The sequence below is a fragment of the Gambusia affinis genome, linkage group LG16 (genome assembly GCF_019740435.1).
Source record: "Gambusia affinis linkage group LG16, SWU_Gaff_1.0, whole genome shotgun sequence".
NCBI classification, from domain to species: domain Eukaryota; kingdom Metazoa; phylum Chordata; class Actinopteri; order Cyprinodontiformes; family Poeciliidae; genus Gambusia; species Gambusia affinis.
In genome coordinates, this window is record NC_057883.1 from 10,412,349 (window position 1) to 10,428,907 (window position 16,559).

Sequence of the window (16,559 nt, forward strand, 5' to 3'; positions counted from 1 at the left end):
GGTGGTTTCTTTTCTTCCTTTTCTTTTGGAGGTTTCTCTAACTTTATTTCTTCTTTGACAGGTTTCTTTTCTTTGGTCAATTTCACCACTTTTATTTCTTCTTTTGGTGGTTTCTCTTCTTTCTTTTCTTTAGGTGCTTTCTCGACTTTTATTTCTTCTTTGACAGGTTTCTTTTCTTTAGTTGGTTTCTCCACTTTAATTTCTTCTTTGCGTGGTTTCTTTTCTTCCTTTTCTTTTGGAGGTTTCTCTAACTTTATTTCTTCTCTTGGTGGCTTTTCAGCCTTTACTCTTTGACAGGTTTCTTTTCTTCGGGCAGTTTCTCCACTTTTATTTCTTCTTTAGGTGGTTTCTCTTCTTTCTTTGCTTTAGGTAGTTTCTCGTCCTTTATCTCTTCTTTTGGGGGTTTCTCTGCCTTTATTTCTTCTTTTGGAGGGGTCTCTACTTTTATTTCTTTTTTGACAAGTTTCTTTTCTTTAAGTGGTTTCGCCACTTTTATTTCTTCTTTGGGTGATTTCTCTTCTTTCTTTTCTTTAGGTATTTTCTCGTCCTTTATCTCTTCTTTTGGGGGTTTCTCTGCCTTTATTTCTTCTATGACGGGTGTCTTATCTTCCTTTTCTTTGGGAGGTTTCTCTACCTTTATTTCTTCTTTTGGTGGTTTTTCAATTTTTACTTCTTCTTTGACAGGTTTCTTGTCTTTTGGAGGTTTCTCTACCTTTATTTCATCTTTGACAGATTTCACATCTTTTCTTTCTGTGAGTGGTTTCTCATGTTTTATTTCTTCTATGACAAGTTGCTTTTCTTGTCCTTCATGCAGAGGTTTCTTGACTTCTATTTTTTCTTTCGGAGGTCTCTCATCTTTTATCTTTTCTTTGGGAGGCTTCTCTACCTTTACTTTTTCCTTTGGAGGCATGTCCAATTTGACCTTTCCTTTGGGAGGCTTCTCGACTTTTGTTTCCTCTTTCAGAGGTTTCTTAACTTCTGTTTTTTCCTTTGGAGTCTTCTCAACTTTTGTTTGTTCTCTGGGAGGTTTCTCGACTTTTACCTTTTCTTTGGGAAGTTTCTCGTCTTTTACTTTTTCTTTGGGAGGCTTTTCTGCCTTTACTTTTTGTTTTGGAGGCTTATCAACTTTTGTTTCTTCTTTGGGAGGCTTCTCCGTCTTTGCTTTTTCCTTTGGAGGTTTCTCAACTTTTAATTTTTCCTTTGGAGGTTTCTCGACTTTTAATTTTTTCTTTGGAGGTTTCTCGACTTTTGTTTCTTCTTTGGGAGGTTTCTCGAATTTTAAGTATTCATTTTTAGGTTTAACGACTTCTGATTTTTCTTTGGGAGGTTTATCGACTTTTCTTTCTTCTTTTGGCTGTTTCTCGACTTTTACAATTTCTTTGCGAGGCTTTTCTGCCTTTCCTTTTTCTTTTGGGGGCTTCTCAACTTTTGTTTCTTCTTTCTGAGGTTTCTCAACTTCTATTTTTTCTTTGGGAGGTTTCTCGACTTTTGTTTCCTCTTTCAGAGGTTTCTCGGCTTCTGTTTTTTCTTTGGGAGGCTTCTCAGCCTTTACCTTTTCCTTTGGAGGCTTCTCAACTTTTGTTTCTTGTTTGGGAGTCTTCTCAACTTTTACCTTTTCTTTGGGAGGTTTCTCCTCTTCCATTTTTTCTTTGGGAGGCTTCTCTACTTTTGTTTCTTCTTTTGGAAGTTTCTCGACTTCCATTTTTTCTTTGGAAGGTTTCTTGACTTTTATTTTTTCTTTGGGAAGTTTCTCAACTTTTACTTTTTCTTTGGGAGGCTTCTCTATCTTTACTTTTTCCTTTGGAGGCATGTCCAATTTGACCTTTCCTTTGGGAGGCTTCTCGACTTTTAGCTTGTCTTTTTGAGGTTTCCTAACTTCTGATTTTTCTTTGGGAGGCTTCTCTACTTCAATTTTTTCTTTGGGAGGTTTCTCCAGTTTTGCTTCTTCTTTCGGAGGTTTCTCGACTGTTACTGTTTCTTTAGGAGGTTGCTCGACTTTTGTGTCCTCTTTTTGAAGTTTCTCAACTTGTGTTTCTTCTTTTGGAGGTTTATCTTTCTTTACTTTGTCCTTTGGAGGTTTCTCAACTTTTGTTTCTACTTTCAGAGGTTTCTTGGCCTTTACTTTTTCTTTTGGAGGTTTCTCAACTTTTAGTTTTTCTTTTGGAAGTTCCTCAACTTTTCCTTTTTCCTTTGGAGGTTTCTCAACTTTTGTTTCCTCTTTCGGAGGTTTCTCAACTTTTACTTTTTCTTTGGGAGGTTTCTCAACTATTAGTTTTTCTTTTGGAGGTTTCTCTTCCTTTACTTTTTCTTTTGGAGGTTTCTCAACATTTAGTTTTTCTTTTGGAGGTTCCTCAACTTTTCCTTTTTCCTTTGGAGGTTTCTCAACTTTTGTTTCCTCTTTCGGAGGTTTCTCAACTTTTCCTTTTTCCTTTGGAGGTTTCTCAACTTTAGTTTCCTCTTTCTGAGGTTTCTCTTCCTTTACTTTTTCCTTTGGAGGTTTCTCGGCTTTTGTTTCCTCTTTCAGAGGTTTCTTGACTTTTACCTTTTCTTTTGGAGGTTTCTCTTCCTTTACTTTTTCCTTTGGAGGTTTCTCGACTTTTGTTTCTTCTTTTGGAGGTTTCTCGACTTTTACTGTTTCTTTTGGAGGTTTCTTGACTTTTGTTTCCTCTTTCGGAGGTTTCTCGACTTTTTTTTCTTCTTTCGGAGGTTTCTCGACTTTTGTTTCTTCTTTCGGAGGTTTCTCGGCTTTTGTTTCCTCTTTCGGAGGTTTCTCGACTTTTGTTTCGTCTTTCGGAGGTTTCTCGACTTTTGTTTCTTCTTTTGGAGGTTTCTCGACTTTTGTTTCCTCTTTCAAATGTTTCTCGACTTTTACTGTTTCTTTTGGAGGTTTCTCGACTTTTGTTTCCTCTTTCAAATGTTTCTCGACTTTTACTGTTTCTTTTGGAGGTTTCTCGACTTTTGTTTCTTCTTTCGGAGGTTTCTTGATTTTTGTTTCCTCTTTCGAAAGTTTCTTGACTTTTACTTTTTCTTTGTGAGGTTTCTCTTCCTTTACTTTTTCCTTTGGAGGTTTCTCGACTTTTGTTTCTTCTTTCAGAGGTTTCTTGACTTTTGTTTCCTCTTTTGAAAGTTTCTTGACTTTTACTTTTTCTTTGGGAGGCTTTTCTGCCTTTACTTTTTCTTTTGGAGGTTTATCGACTTTTGTTTCTTCTTTCGGAGGTTTCTCGACTTTTGTTTCTTCTTTCGGAGGTTTCTTGATTTTTGTTTCCTCTTTCGAAAGTTTCTTGACTTTTACTTTTTCTTTGTGAGGTTTCTCTTCCTTTCCTTTTTCCTTTGGAGGTTTCTCGACTTTTGTTTCTTCTTTCAGAGGTTTCTTGACTTTTGTTTCCTCTTTTGAAAGTTTCTTGACTTTTACTTTTTCTTTGGGAGGCTTTTCTGCCTTTACTTTTTCTTTTGGAGGTTTCTCAACTTTTGTTTCCTCTTTCGAAGGTTTCTCGACTTTTAGCGTTTCTTTTGGAGGTTTCTCAACTTTTGTTTCCTCTTTCTGAAGTTTCTCGACTTTTGTTTCCTCTTTCGAAGGTTTCTCGACTTTTGTTTCTTCTCTCAGAGGTTTCCTGACTTTTACTTTTTCCTTTGGAGGTTTCTCAACTTTTGTTTCCTCTTTCGAAGGTTTCTCGACTTTTAGCGTTTCTTTTGGAGGTTTCTCAACTTTTGTTTCCTCTTTCTGAAGTTTCTCGACTTTTGTTTCCTCTTTCAAATGTTTCTCGACTTTTACTGTTTCTTTTGGAGGTTTCTCGACTTTTGTTTCTTCCTTCGGAGGTTTCTCGACTTTTTTTTCTTCTTTCGGAAGTTTCTCAGCTTTAACTTTTTCTTTGGGAGGTTTCTCAACTTTTAGTTTTTCTTTTGGAGGTTTCTCTTCCTTTACATTTTCCTTTGGAGGTTTTTCCACTTTTGTTTCCTCTTTCAAAGGTTTCTCGACTTCTACTGTTTCTTTTGGAGGTTTTTCAACTTTTGTTTCTTCTTTCTGAGGTTTCTCGGCTTTTGTTTCCTCTTTCGGAGGTTTCCTGACTTTTACTTTTTCCTTTGGAGGTTTCTCAACTTTTGTTTCCTCTTTCGAAGGTTTCTTGACTTTCACTTTTTCTTTCGGAGGTTCCTCAACTTTTAGCTTTTCTTTTGGAGGTTTCTCAACTTTTAGTTTTTCTTTTGGAGGCTTCTCCACCTTTACTATTACCTTTGGAGGCTTCTCGACTTCTAATTTTTCTTTAGGAGGTTTTTCTACTTCAATTTTTTCTTTGGGAGGTTTCTCGAGCTTTGCTTCTTCTTTCGGAGGTTTCTCGACTTTTGTTTCCTCTTTCGAAGGTTTCTTGACTTTTACGTTTTCTTTGGGAGGCTTTTCTGCCTTTACTTTTTCTTTTGGAGGTTTCTCAACTTTTGTTTCCTCTTTCGAAGGTTTCTCGGCTTTTACTTTTTCTTTCGGAGGTTCCTCAACTTTTAGTTTTTCTTTTGGAGGCTTCTCCACCTTTACTATTTCCTTTGGAGGCTTCTCGACTTCTAATTTTTCTTTAGGAGGTTTTTCTACTTCAATTTTTTCTTTGGGAGGTTTCTCGAGCTTTGCTTCTTCTTTTAGAGGTTTCTTGACTTTTGTTTCCTCTTTCGAAGGTTTCTTGACTTTTACTTTTTCTTTGGGAGGCTTTTCTGCCTTTACTTTTTCTTTTGGAGGTTTCTCAACTTTTGTTTCCTCTTTCGAAGGTTTCTCGGCTTTTACTTTTTCTTTCGGAGGTTTCTCAACTTTTAGTTTTTCTTTTGGAGGCTTCTCCACCTTTACTATTTCCTTTGGAGGCTTCTCGACTTCTAATTTTTCTTTAGGAGGTTTTTCTACTTCAATTTTTTCTTTGGGAGGTTTCTCGAGCTTTGCTTCTTCTTTTAGAGGTTTCTTGACTTTTGTTTCTTCTTTCGGACGTTTCTCGACTTTTACCTTTTCTTTTGGAGGCTTCTCGACTTTTAATTCCTCCTTTGATGGTTTCTCAACCTCTCTTTTTTGTTTGGGAGGCTTCTCTACCTTTACTTTTTCCTTTGGAGGCTTCTCGACTTTTAGTTTTTCTTTTGGAGGCTTCTCAACTTTTTTTTCTTCTTTGTGAGGCTTCTCTGCCTTTGTCTTTTCTTTTAGAGGCTTCTCTGCTTTAATTTCTTCTTTTGGAGTTTTCTTGACCTTTATTTCTTCTTTTTGAGATTCCTTTTCTTTGGTATGTATTTGTACTTGTATTTTTTCTTTCAGGATTTTCCTGTCTTCTGTGGAAGTAGTTTCCTTTTCTTTTTCCTTGGGGTCTAAAGTAATCAGAAGATTTATTTTTTAATTTTAGCTTTTTGTATTTAAGTTTCCACATAAATAATTTAAATATCAAATAAAATACAGTGCATGCCTGATACTGATGCTTTATTTTTCCCTTTTTCCAATTTTCTGGTATTTTCTTTAAATCAAACCAAACTTTCACTGCTTTAGGTCAGTATAAATCTTTTGAAATTACAACTTTTTCATGTATATGTTATCATTTTCTTTCTTCTGCTTCTTATCTTGCATGACATGGATCAGAAGTATTTTTTTATTCTTCCCGAAACCTCTCTTAATCATTCCTGGACTTTTTGTCCATTATTTTTGACATAACTGAGATAAATGGGTCAAGATAACATTGTGTCTTAATTGCACAGACCTTTGGGTGTATACTTCAAATGGAACTAGGGATAAAAATTCCTACTTCCATTTGAATTAAAGAGCATAATGCTGCCACCACTATTTTTTGTGTCACGTCATGTACCTGGTGGACTTGTGGCCTAAAATTTTAAATTTGCTTTTTATAGACCAAAGTACATGTTTTGAGATTTTTAGCCAAGCCACAAGACCTCACATCCATACTGCTTAGCCAAAACATACACAGAGACATAAATTGCAGTGAGGCTCATTTGACACTGTTGGGCCTTGGTCACTTTATGATGTGTTGTTGAAGAACAATCAATAAGTCATTGAAATGTGGCGGCAAAATGGAAACAATCAACAAAACCACAGACATTTATCACATCAAACATTTTTGATAACGTCAGTAGAAATAAAAAGCAAGTATTTGTGATGGTAATACCTGTTTCATATTGGCCGGTGGGTTCTTTTGGTGATATTTTGTAGTCAGCTTTCTTCATCCTCTCAAAGGGAGCATGAGTCTTCCCCTTTTCTTCAGGTTCTGCCTTTTTGCTCTCACTGTTATTATTATTTTCATCGTGATCACGCTTTAGTTCTGCATAATCTTCGTCTTTGTGATCAGGAGATGTTCCTACTTTTTCCTCTTCCTGTTCGCCCGACTCAGACACACCAGAATCGTTAACAGGAGTTTTGGGAAGCAGAGGTTCTAGTTCTCGAGCTAATGACTGTTTTTCCAAATTTTCATCACCAGCTTCATACTGTGCTTTGTCGTTTTCCCCCTCACTGTCAATAATTTTCTCTTCAGCTGTGGAGACCTCCTTTTCCTCTTGATCTTGTTCCCTGCCTTCAGTTTTTATTTTTCCTAATTCTTTCTCTTCAGTCTCCTCCTTACTCTCTACCAAAACCTCAAAAGTTTCAAGTTCCTCCTCTTCTTCCTCTCCTTTATCTTCTACTGTTGCTTCAATTTTTGTTTTTTCCTTTTCCTCTTGTTCTGCTCGCTCTCCCTCTGTTGTTTGTGTCTCTTCTTCTAGCAAGATGTCTTCTATTTTAACTTCGCCCTCCTCTTGTTCTTGCCCTGTTTTTAAAATCTCGTCTTCCACCTCAGGTTTTTCCTCATGCTCCAGTTGTTCTGGATCTTCCTTTGGTGGAACCTCATCCGCCGTCTCTTCTTCCTCTACCGTTGTTCCCTCCTCAATTCCAACATCTATGATTTCCTCTTTCAGCGAAGGCTCAAGTTGGATTTCTTCAGTGTGTTTCACTAATAAAGTGATAGCATCAAATTTAGTGATTGTTCTTCAGTTTGGTGAATGTGTGACCGAATAAACGTCTGAATACCCTCATCTTCCTCTGTTTTGGTCACTCCTGCTTCGTCGGCAGTGCCAGTGGCCTCTTCAGCCTCAGCCTCCTCTGCAGCAGAGGCAGCTTCATCTTTGACGGCACGCATCATCTCTGCAACTGTATCAGGGACTTTTGTAATCACTATTAAGCCCATGTCCACATCTTTGTTAATTTACATGAAGATAAAATAGTCTTTAGGGTGCAGATCAAAAGTGTGGAAATAGCAGAAATACCCAAGATGATAGTAGAGACTTTTTTTAAATAGATGCACAGGTCAAATCAAACACTCAACCACAAAAAATCCAGTTAATATAACTCCAATATTTACAGTAGAGTTAAGTATGGAAATATTTGGGCACTGTTAATATTTATTTTAGATAAAAAAATATTTAACCTTTATAACCTCCCTACATGGAGAACCTCCCAACTGAACCTGAATCTACAAAAAAATGTTCTGCTAACCTAAAATAATCTGGGTAAATATAAAATGCAGCTTATAAAAACTGCTGAAATATTTTAAATTGCTTTGCTGTTCATACTTGCCTCAGTTAAGGTCAGAGTTCATGTGGGGAACTCTGACCTCTCTATGGGAAAATTTCAAGGCCGAAACCACTGCTGACCAAAAAGAACAAAAATAAATTCCTTTTAGGAAACTAAAACAAAATGAAGACTTTAAAGTGATCTAGCCCAAGTCTGCACTTAAATGCACCCGAAATGCTGTGGCATTAAACAGGCCGTTCATGCTCAAGGGAATTTCTGCACAATAACATAAAAGCCATGTTAGCCCAACCAGCTATTACATTTCATTGTCGATTTCTTTCCCACACATGATCAGATTGCTTTAAGCAGCTTTATTCCCTTAACTCATCATTAAAAAACCGCCTTTAGTTTTGACCCAAGCCGACTGTTTGACGGTAAAATTGGTTTCATTTAGGTGCGACAAAGAGCGTTGAAAACTGTGTATGTGTTCAAATATTTCCATTCCTATTGTACTAGTTTGTTTCTATAAATAGCTGGGATAAAGTTTACATTTAGTCACACAGAAAATGCAGGACACAGAAAAATGCAATATTAATACATTGTTTTAGGTTCCCATACGTATTCATACAAAGACAATGTTCTTCAAGGATCAACACAAGATAATCGTAGTCATAACAACCACAAAAAAAAAAAAATCATGTAGTTTTGTGAAAGGTTACAACAAATTGTAATAACAGAAAACAAAGTCAGTGTTGTTTAACATATTTATTATGACAAGCATAATGACGCATATTCAGTCATGCCAGGAGAGGTACAAGACCTAAACCAACAAACCGTTTGCAATGATTTAAGACTGGTGTGTGGAATAAACATTAACTCAGTCAATAACAAAGACCACATCATCAATCCGGTTAATTGTGGTAAAACAAAAAAGCAAAAAACAAACGCAATCAATACCAACATGCAAGAGAAGTCTTTAGTAAATCTGTAGAGAAACCATTCTACCAATCTATTCATTTTATTTGTTTGCAACACACCTGCTCATATTAGAAAAAATACAATCATTTGTTCACAGCATGGAGACTTTTTCTCACCTTTTTCAGGTGGAGGTAGAAACTCTCCTACAACAAGAAGATATCGCTGTTTTTAGAGTCAAGCATTAATGTCTTTTTACAGCAACATGCAGGAAAATTATTGTAATGCTCACCTTTCTTTCTCACCAGAGTAATATCAGATGGAGAAACAACAGCTTCATCTTAACAAAGAGGAGCAGAAGTTTTTGGTTTAGAGCTTTCCACACCACATAGAATTGTAATAGGCTCTAAAGTTTGGATCGTATCGTATTGCATTGTAATTCATCGTATTGTATCATATCGTATCATATATCGTATAAAATGTGTAACAACTATATTCTGACAACTAGTGAGATCAAAAATCCAAACCTTTTTCAGTGACAACATTTACAGCTGGAGGACTGACAGGTTCACCTAAAATCATATAAGTTAATAGTGATCAGATTTCAGAGTAGCATAATATTTTGTGATTCACAGTAATTGCTAACACCCCCACCTTGATCACCACCAAGCATACTTGACATGTAGCCCAAGAACAAATCCTTCTTGTCGGTAAATTCCAGTACCGCATCCTCAACAACTTTCATCGGGTCAACGGAAACTTCCGGAATGATCGCTGGAAGAACCAGAACATGTTTATGTGTGAAGGATGCACCAAATGTGAAGAAATGCTCTCTGAACACATTATGTTATGGGATAAAAATCATGACTCACCTTGTTCACCTATCAGCGTTGTAGAGAGGTAGCTCGTAACAATGTTGATATTTTCTTTAATGATTTCTGCTGTTGTCTGCAAAGCTGATAAGGGCCTGAATCCCACAGCCTCCTGGAGGTCTGATAAAAATAAATACATAAAAATAGAGCAAGAGAGCGTTTAATGGAATGTGAAATTTAGATATAAGGTAATAAATCCAGGTAGCATTGTACCTTTCACTGTGTCCAGTACCACATCCAAAATCGCACAAAGCACATTCTGGATGTATCCTGTGATGTTATTCACAAATTCATCAAGAATGTGGAAGATATTTCTGCCGATCACCACAGGGTCAATAAAGCTGACGTCAATGGTTCCTGTGAAGAACAATAAAGGTATAATACTTACTATTATGCATTTATGTCTTTGCTGCCATCAAAGTTAGTTGATAAAAATAATACCTTAAGCATAATCTCAAATTCAACGTATTTTAGCTTTTACCAGCATTTACAGAAAAAAATGACTTTATTACACTGCGTGAAAAGTGTTAAAATAAAATAAAATAAAATAAATTTTTTCAGACTGACATCCTACAATTAAGACGTGACGTTATCATGTATTTGCATTTTGAAAGAAAAGGAAACAGAAAAAACGACTTTGATAAAACATATAAAACATAAATTATTATTTTGTAGTTACAATTGGCACAAAACAAACAGGAAAACAGGAAGGCCTCACCCTTAGAGACATCCAATATGACGTCTAAGAAAGCACAAAGTATGTCCTGAATGCAGCCCGCCATTCCATTCACAGCATCATTAATGGTATTGAAGAATTTCCTGCCCAGGACCACGGGGTCGGCATAGCTGATGTCTATTGTTCCTGAGAAGAGAAGACAAGACAAAGTTAAGACAAACTTTAGTCAAGTGACATCATAAAAGATTTTTAGTTTTACATATATTTGAAGATGAAAAAGTTGTACTGAAGGGAATCAAGAGACCAGGAAAAAGGACAATTTTCTTTTTTACCGTGCTTCTTAAAATGTGCAACTCTGCTTTGCAGAACAGCTCATCATGTTTTAGTTTAATTAAATAGACAACTAATTTTAAATTCAGCGACCAGTACTCCATTTACCTCTGTAAAAGAGAATTTAGCACAACTGGTTTAAATAGATAAGGTAATGAAGAGCCTCGAGATTACATTTTATGTGCATGTGCACTATATAAATAAATTGAACTTAAAATTTTTTATTTAGATTTTTCACATCGTTTGAGCTAACTTGAGTCTTGCACAAGAAGGAAATGAGATGCAGTACCTTTAGATACATCCAATACGGTGTCTAAGATGGCACACAGTATGTCCTGGACGTAGCCCGTTATTCCACCAACAGTGTCATTTATAACATAAAAAAATGTCCTGCCCAATACCACCGGATCGATGAAGCTAATGTCAGTGGCTCCTGAAAACACAAACGTAGTATTAAAAGAAAATCCCGTTTCACAGTGTAGTGGGCAATGCAAACTATGTGAGATACAGTCATGCGAAGAATCAGGAAAGCGCGTAAAATATTCAGTTCATTATTAAGAAATGTCCGCTCTTCTTGATGTTTAATCCTATATTTAACTTAATACCATGGATCATTGTCATGTTGCAGGTTTCAGTTCTGCTCCAGTTTTAGTTTAGATACAGATCAGAAGGCCTAAGGGAGAATCCCATGATGGTGAACTGCATTTTGTTGATGTCATGCATGTGGTCTGTTATGGTGTCCAAACATGGTTTCTTATGGAGAAAGTATTTCCTCCTTGCCCTGCTGTAGGAAAAGTGATGGCATTTTATAAGATTCTTTAAGCATCTTGCAGTCTGCTCTCAGGATAAACTTGTCTGTTGTCTTTTGGCAATCAGGAGGAAACATGAGACTAAACATCTAAGGTTTAAATATATATTTCAAAATGCTGAGTAACAATTTTCTAATCTTGTCCTGGGCCATCATAATGAATTCCTAACCATAAACTGTCCTTTTTAAAATAACGTTTTATTAATAAGTAACAGGTTTGTCATAGGGTGCCCTAATTTTTCCAACATGACCACAGCTGTTCTCAGATAGTACCTTTCACTACATCCAATGTGGAGTCCAATAGGAGGCAGAGCAAATTCTGGATGAAGGCCCCCACCTCGGAAACAAAGTTATTAATAACACCGAAGAACCCTCTGCCAATTATCACAGGGTCAATGTAGCTGAGATCAAGTTTTCCTGAGGAGAAGACAAAGGATTTGGGAGAAACATTTCCACAATTGGTTCAAGTAGGCTGTTGTTGCAAGAATTTCAAAAGACTGATTATGTTTAATTTAATTATAATATAATCAGACACCAGAACACACACCTTTTTTTAAATCCAAAACTGCATCCGTTACAGTATCCACAGTAGCACACAGTGAGTCCCTGAAGGAGCCAAACACTCCATACACAAAATCGTTGGTTGAGTGGAAAGCTCTTCTTCCAATGACCACGGGATCGATGTAGCTTGGATAAAAGGTTCCTGTGATGTAAATACAGGCACATTAAGTTAGTATTACATTTAATTTAATTTGTTTTGTTGACTACAGGTGCATTGGCAAACCTTCTTCATCTGAAAAGTATCGAACAAATGCATCTTTTGCTTCTATAATCTCTTCAGCAGCGTAAGACGCAGCAGACGAGGGGCTACTTAAATCAGGAGCACATTCTGGGGAAAAAAAAGCAAAGCCATTTCAGTGCTTGACTGAGATATTTACATGCAATCATGTTGCACTTTACAATAAGGCGTACCTTGGAACTTATTTAGCAGACTGGACACCTCGTCTACAGCATCGTTTACAGCTTGAACTGGGTCCGTTATGATTTGGTGTACATCTGGGGAAGGTAGAAATGAAAACAAAAACATTCAGAAGTCTTTACAGTTTAAGCAAACACACTCCGAGGCGTTTGTGACTCACCTGGTACTGCTTTGTATTCGACAAAGTCAAACATCACCACACCTACTACCACCCAGGACAGGAGAGCAGCCAGGGCGATCAGCAGCTCCACAGACACTTTCACCTTTCTGATGACCTCCAAAGCTTTTGATTTGAGAGAGCTTGTCTGTGCCGCTGTGCTGGAGCCCCCGGCTGCACTCGCCGAGGGGGCTTTGGCTCCTGCGGGTGAGATTCACAAGAGTGATGCTTGAACGATTGAGCAGCAAGCAGTTGCTTTATAAATTCTAATGCGATGAGGTTTAATTACATGGTTTTTTCCACCAGGGGGCACTGAAACCTTCTGGTTTTTAAATACTAGATGTTTTGGAAAATCTGGATGCAATTTATCTGACCATTAAAATAATAATTAAATAATCATTTAGTCTCAGAATACATGCCCCTAATCTGACTAAGATTAAATATAACACAAATTTCTCAACAAACCTACTAAACACCAGAAAGCTGCACTGAAATAATATTGATAATGATTAAGAAATCTGATTAATCTGGGATGTTTGATTTGGTCACAAATGACTGATGCCATGGTTCCCTCAACATTTATATGCAACTTTTTCACCTGTTTGGGAACTTTGACTAGTGTTAATATTCTCAATCCTAGTTTTGAAACTATGTCAAATGCAACATTGCCAAAAACAACAGAAACAAATTAAGCAAATAAATAAATAAACACACTTAACCAGTTCTACCTGTTTTGGTACTAAGGTAGTCGCCCTGGTTCACTGAAATGAAGAACAGTTGTTTGTAATGGTAGGAGTGGGAGCAGCAATGTTGTTTTGCTCTATGCTGTTGTTAGTGTCGGTGTGATACTGAGACAGAGCCTTGCTAAAATGTTCATTTCTTTTGACTCTTTGTTTCATTACAATCACAGACTTTTAAACTATTTCTTTGAATTCTATATGTGCATATACTGGAACATTAAATTAAACAGTTTTCAAAACTTTGCTCAAATAAACTTTTGAGAATTGTTGCAGGTAATTGCATTCAGCGCTTCTGCGTTAATAGTTTGTGGAGCCACCCTTTGTTGTAATTACAGCTGCAATTTTTTTGAAGTGTGTCTCCGCTAGCTTTGCACATCTACAAACTGAAACTCTGCACATTTTTCTACATATATTTTCTATGTATGTAAGTTAACCTGACACTGGCCATATTGGACATAGATTGTCGTTGAGCTTGCCGTAAATTCTTACTTAGATTTGTGTCTAAACTTTGATCTAAACCTGTAGCTCTGGTTGTTAGTTTACGACTGTTGTCCTGCAGGAAGGACCAGTCTTAAGTTTTCTGAAAACCTCTAAAGGTTTTTTGATTTGCTCCATCAATCTTCCAACTTTGACCCGCATCTCCACCCCTACTAAAGAAAAGCATCACCACAGTTTCACGCTAACTCCGTCATGTTTTACATGACCCAAGCTCCTTCTCTTGCATCGTCCCTGTGTCTCCTACATGATTTTGACAAACTACAAACAGAACTTTCTGCTTGCCACTCTTCCATAAAGGCCAGCTTTGTGGAGATTTTATTTAGGAGTATCAGTCTAAAAGGGGTTGAAAACAAGTGCAGGTCACACTTGCCAGATCCTTGCTTGTAAAAAGAAATCAATTTATAAAGCAGGTATTAACAATTTACATTGATAACTCTTAACACTGCACTGTTTGTCCCAATAAAATAGATTGCTGTTTGTATATATATATAATTTAAGGGCTATAAATACTTTTGCATGTCTCATTAATGCAAATTCAGTCAATTCAGCTAAGAATCTACAAAAACACTATAATATTAAGTGTTTTATTGTGTGTTGTAGATGAAGCCGAACAATTTCCTCCACAGTTTTTAAAACCTGAAGTCAGCAGCACAAGTCATGTCCGTCACATGAGAGCAATGCTAATTCTCCTGCAACATGATATCCAGTATTTATAGCAACCATTTTCAACACTTACTCCACTGAGCAAATTGCTCAGCGAAACATTATTTATGTATTAATACGGCAAATATTGTTTGTGCGTTAAGGCTGGCAAGAGCAGGTGAAACAGTCCTACCTTCAGCCATGGTGACGTGGAGACTATCTCAGAGATATAAACTAAGCCTCCTCATTTAGAACCGCCTGGGGATAACTTCAGTATATCCAATCCAAGATTACTTATAAATTAAAAATAAAATAAAATCCATGTCCCTCATGGTAAATTATTCCATTTCCACGTGTTAATGTTTCATCCTCCAGTCTTCCGTTGTGACGAGGAAAAACAGAAGAAAGTGGTAAATAAAATAAAATAAATACTTACAGGGAAAAAAAAAAGAAGAAAGTTTAAAGGGAAATTTGGAGCTGCCTGAGTGGCAGCTTAAAGGGGATTGGGGGACCAGCAGAGCAAGGGAGTAAGGAGCAAAGCAAAGCTAGGGTCTGGAGGGGGCAGAGGGGAACAGGCAGAGAATCCCACCCAGTGCTATTGGTGCCTCACATGGGTATTGGTCAGCAAAGGGACCTGATAACTTCAGGATAACTTTATCCCCTTCCCTCCATCCCAGAAAGTCCAGGTTATTCTTAGCTGGCGCTCTGCTCACCAGCTGCTCCATCGAACCCTTTTTTGGCACTTGTGGGGGGCGCAAGGTCAGACCAGCTGGCTGGATGGGGAACCCCGATTGGCTACAGCTAAAATCAACAACACACTGTCTTCCCCAAATCTGGAGTTAACAACTGGGTGGATTTGTCTTAATATAATGTTGCAACTCTGTAGCAAACGTGTTTTATATAATATTTGAGGAGACATACACGCTTCTTTTTGGGTGTAAATTACCACTTAGTGAGTGCGTGGTTCAATAACCAATGACTTTTAAGCATGTTGCTGTTGTTTTCCACCACAACACATTTTATATCAGGCATTTGTTTGTATAGGGATTGCCCCTCCCTTGCTTCCTGTTTTGTCCAGGTGCCAAGTCTTCTGTCAAATGTCCAACGCCACCAAAACACCTGGTGGCTGAAAGGTGATAAATTATATATATATATATATATATATATATATATATATATATATATATATATATATATACACAATAAAGTGCAAAAATATTTTATCAGCAGAAAATGAAAAAAAGTCGGCATCATATCACATTGTAAAGGTATTAAAGATATGCTTTTAATATTAGTACATAATATTTCTTCATTTCTAAATACGAGACACACATGACTTAATGGGTCAAATTCTACGCCACTGAAAGCAACATAAACACAGCTAAGCAAAAACAAAACTAAGAAAATCAAAACTGTGCTCAAACATAAACACCGATGGCTGGAGATACGCAGAAAATATTAACGTGGCTAAAGCAGAGGTCAGCTGAGGAGGCTGAGCTCATTGGCACAGGAGGAGGGAGGAATCTCTCCTCCCTCAGCAGATGCAGTATCAAACACTCGGTCTCCGGTGACCTGCAGTGAACTTGTGCGAAGCTAACTTGGTGCATGCGTCAGTATGGAGAATGCAGATTGTTTTACCTAAATGTGTGAGGAATGTCAATTATTTGCGGCCGGAAATGAATCAAGAATTTAAGATAATTTATTTGATAATTCAGTTTTGCATCTGGCAACATGACATTCACAGTCTAGATTTGTGAAATTTGAACTTTAGTTATATCATCTCTCTACAACTAGAATCAAATGCATTCTGAGAGTGAAAAAGTAATCAGTAAAAGACTCAAATACAAGAGTAAAAATATATGTTAACAAGTGGGTAACATATATATATATATATAGACCAAATACAACTTGTGTAAATGCAAAATGTATTTTCAAATCATGATTTAATTTATCAAGAGAAAATAAATGATCTACAATAACCTGAGAATATGTAGAAAAGTAGCAACTTGTTTGGGCCGACCTGGAGGGCACCAGTTGCCACGAAGCAATTTGTCATTTTTTGATCACCTCTTTGAATTTATTTTATCCAGTCAAGTTTCATGCATGAACAAACTGCATAATGTCTTGTCACAGTACGTGAACCGGATGGAGATGCTTTAAATAGGACACCAGAGCTTTTATCTTACTTTTTGTCGAGCTGTTTAAAGGTGCATATGCTTGTGTGTTCCAGATTATCGTCCAGCTGCTTAAACAAGATATGCTTGGGTTACAGTCACAAATTGTTAGCTGGACACTTTCCTTGAGCAGCAAATCATCCTGACTATACTGGTTGTTAATTTTCTTAATTTTGATAGTCTGAGGTTAAACTCAGTTCCTCATAAAATGTGGGTAACTGCAGTCTATTCATGATTAACAAGAGGGTCCATTACCTTTTCACA

At 36.9% G+C, this 16,559-nt stretch overlaps 1 protein-coding gene across 3 annotated transcripts in view; it reads left to right on the forward strand.

The window, feature by feature from the left end:
• The window catches only part of LOC122846277 (fatty acid-binding protein, brain-like), a 47,263-nt gene that overhangs the window by 7,513 nt on the left and 23,191 nt on the right, over positions 1–16,559 (forward strand). The gene's annotated exons all lie outside the window — the stretch shown is intronic.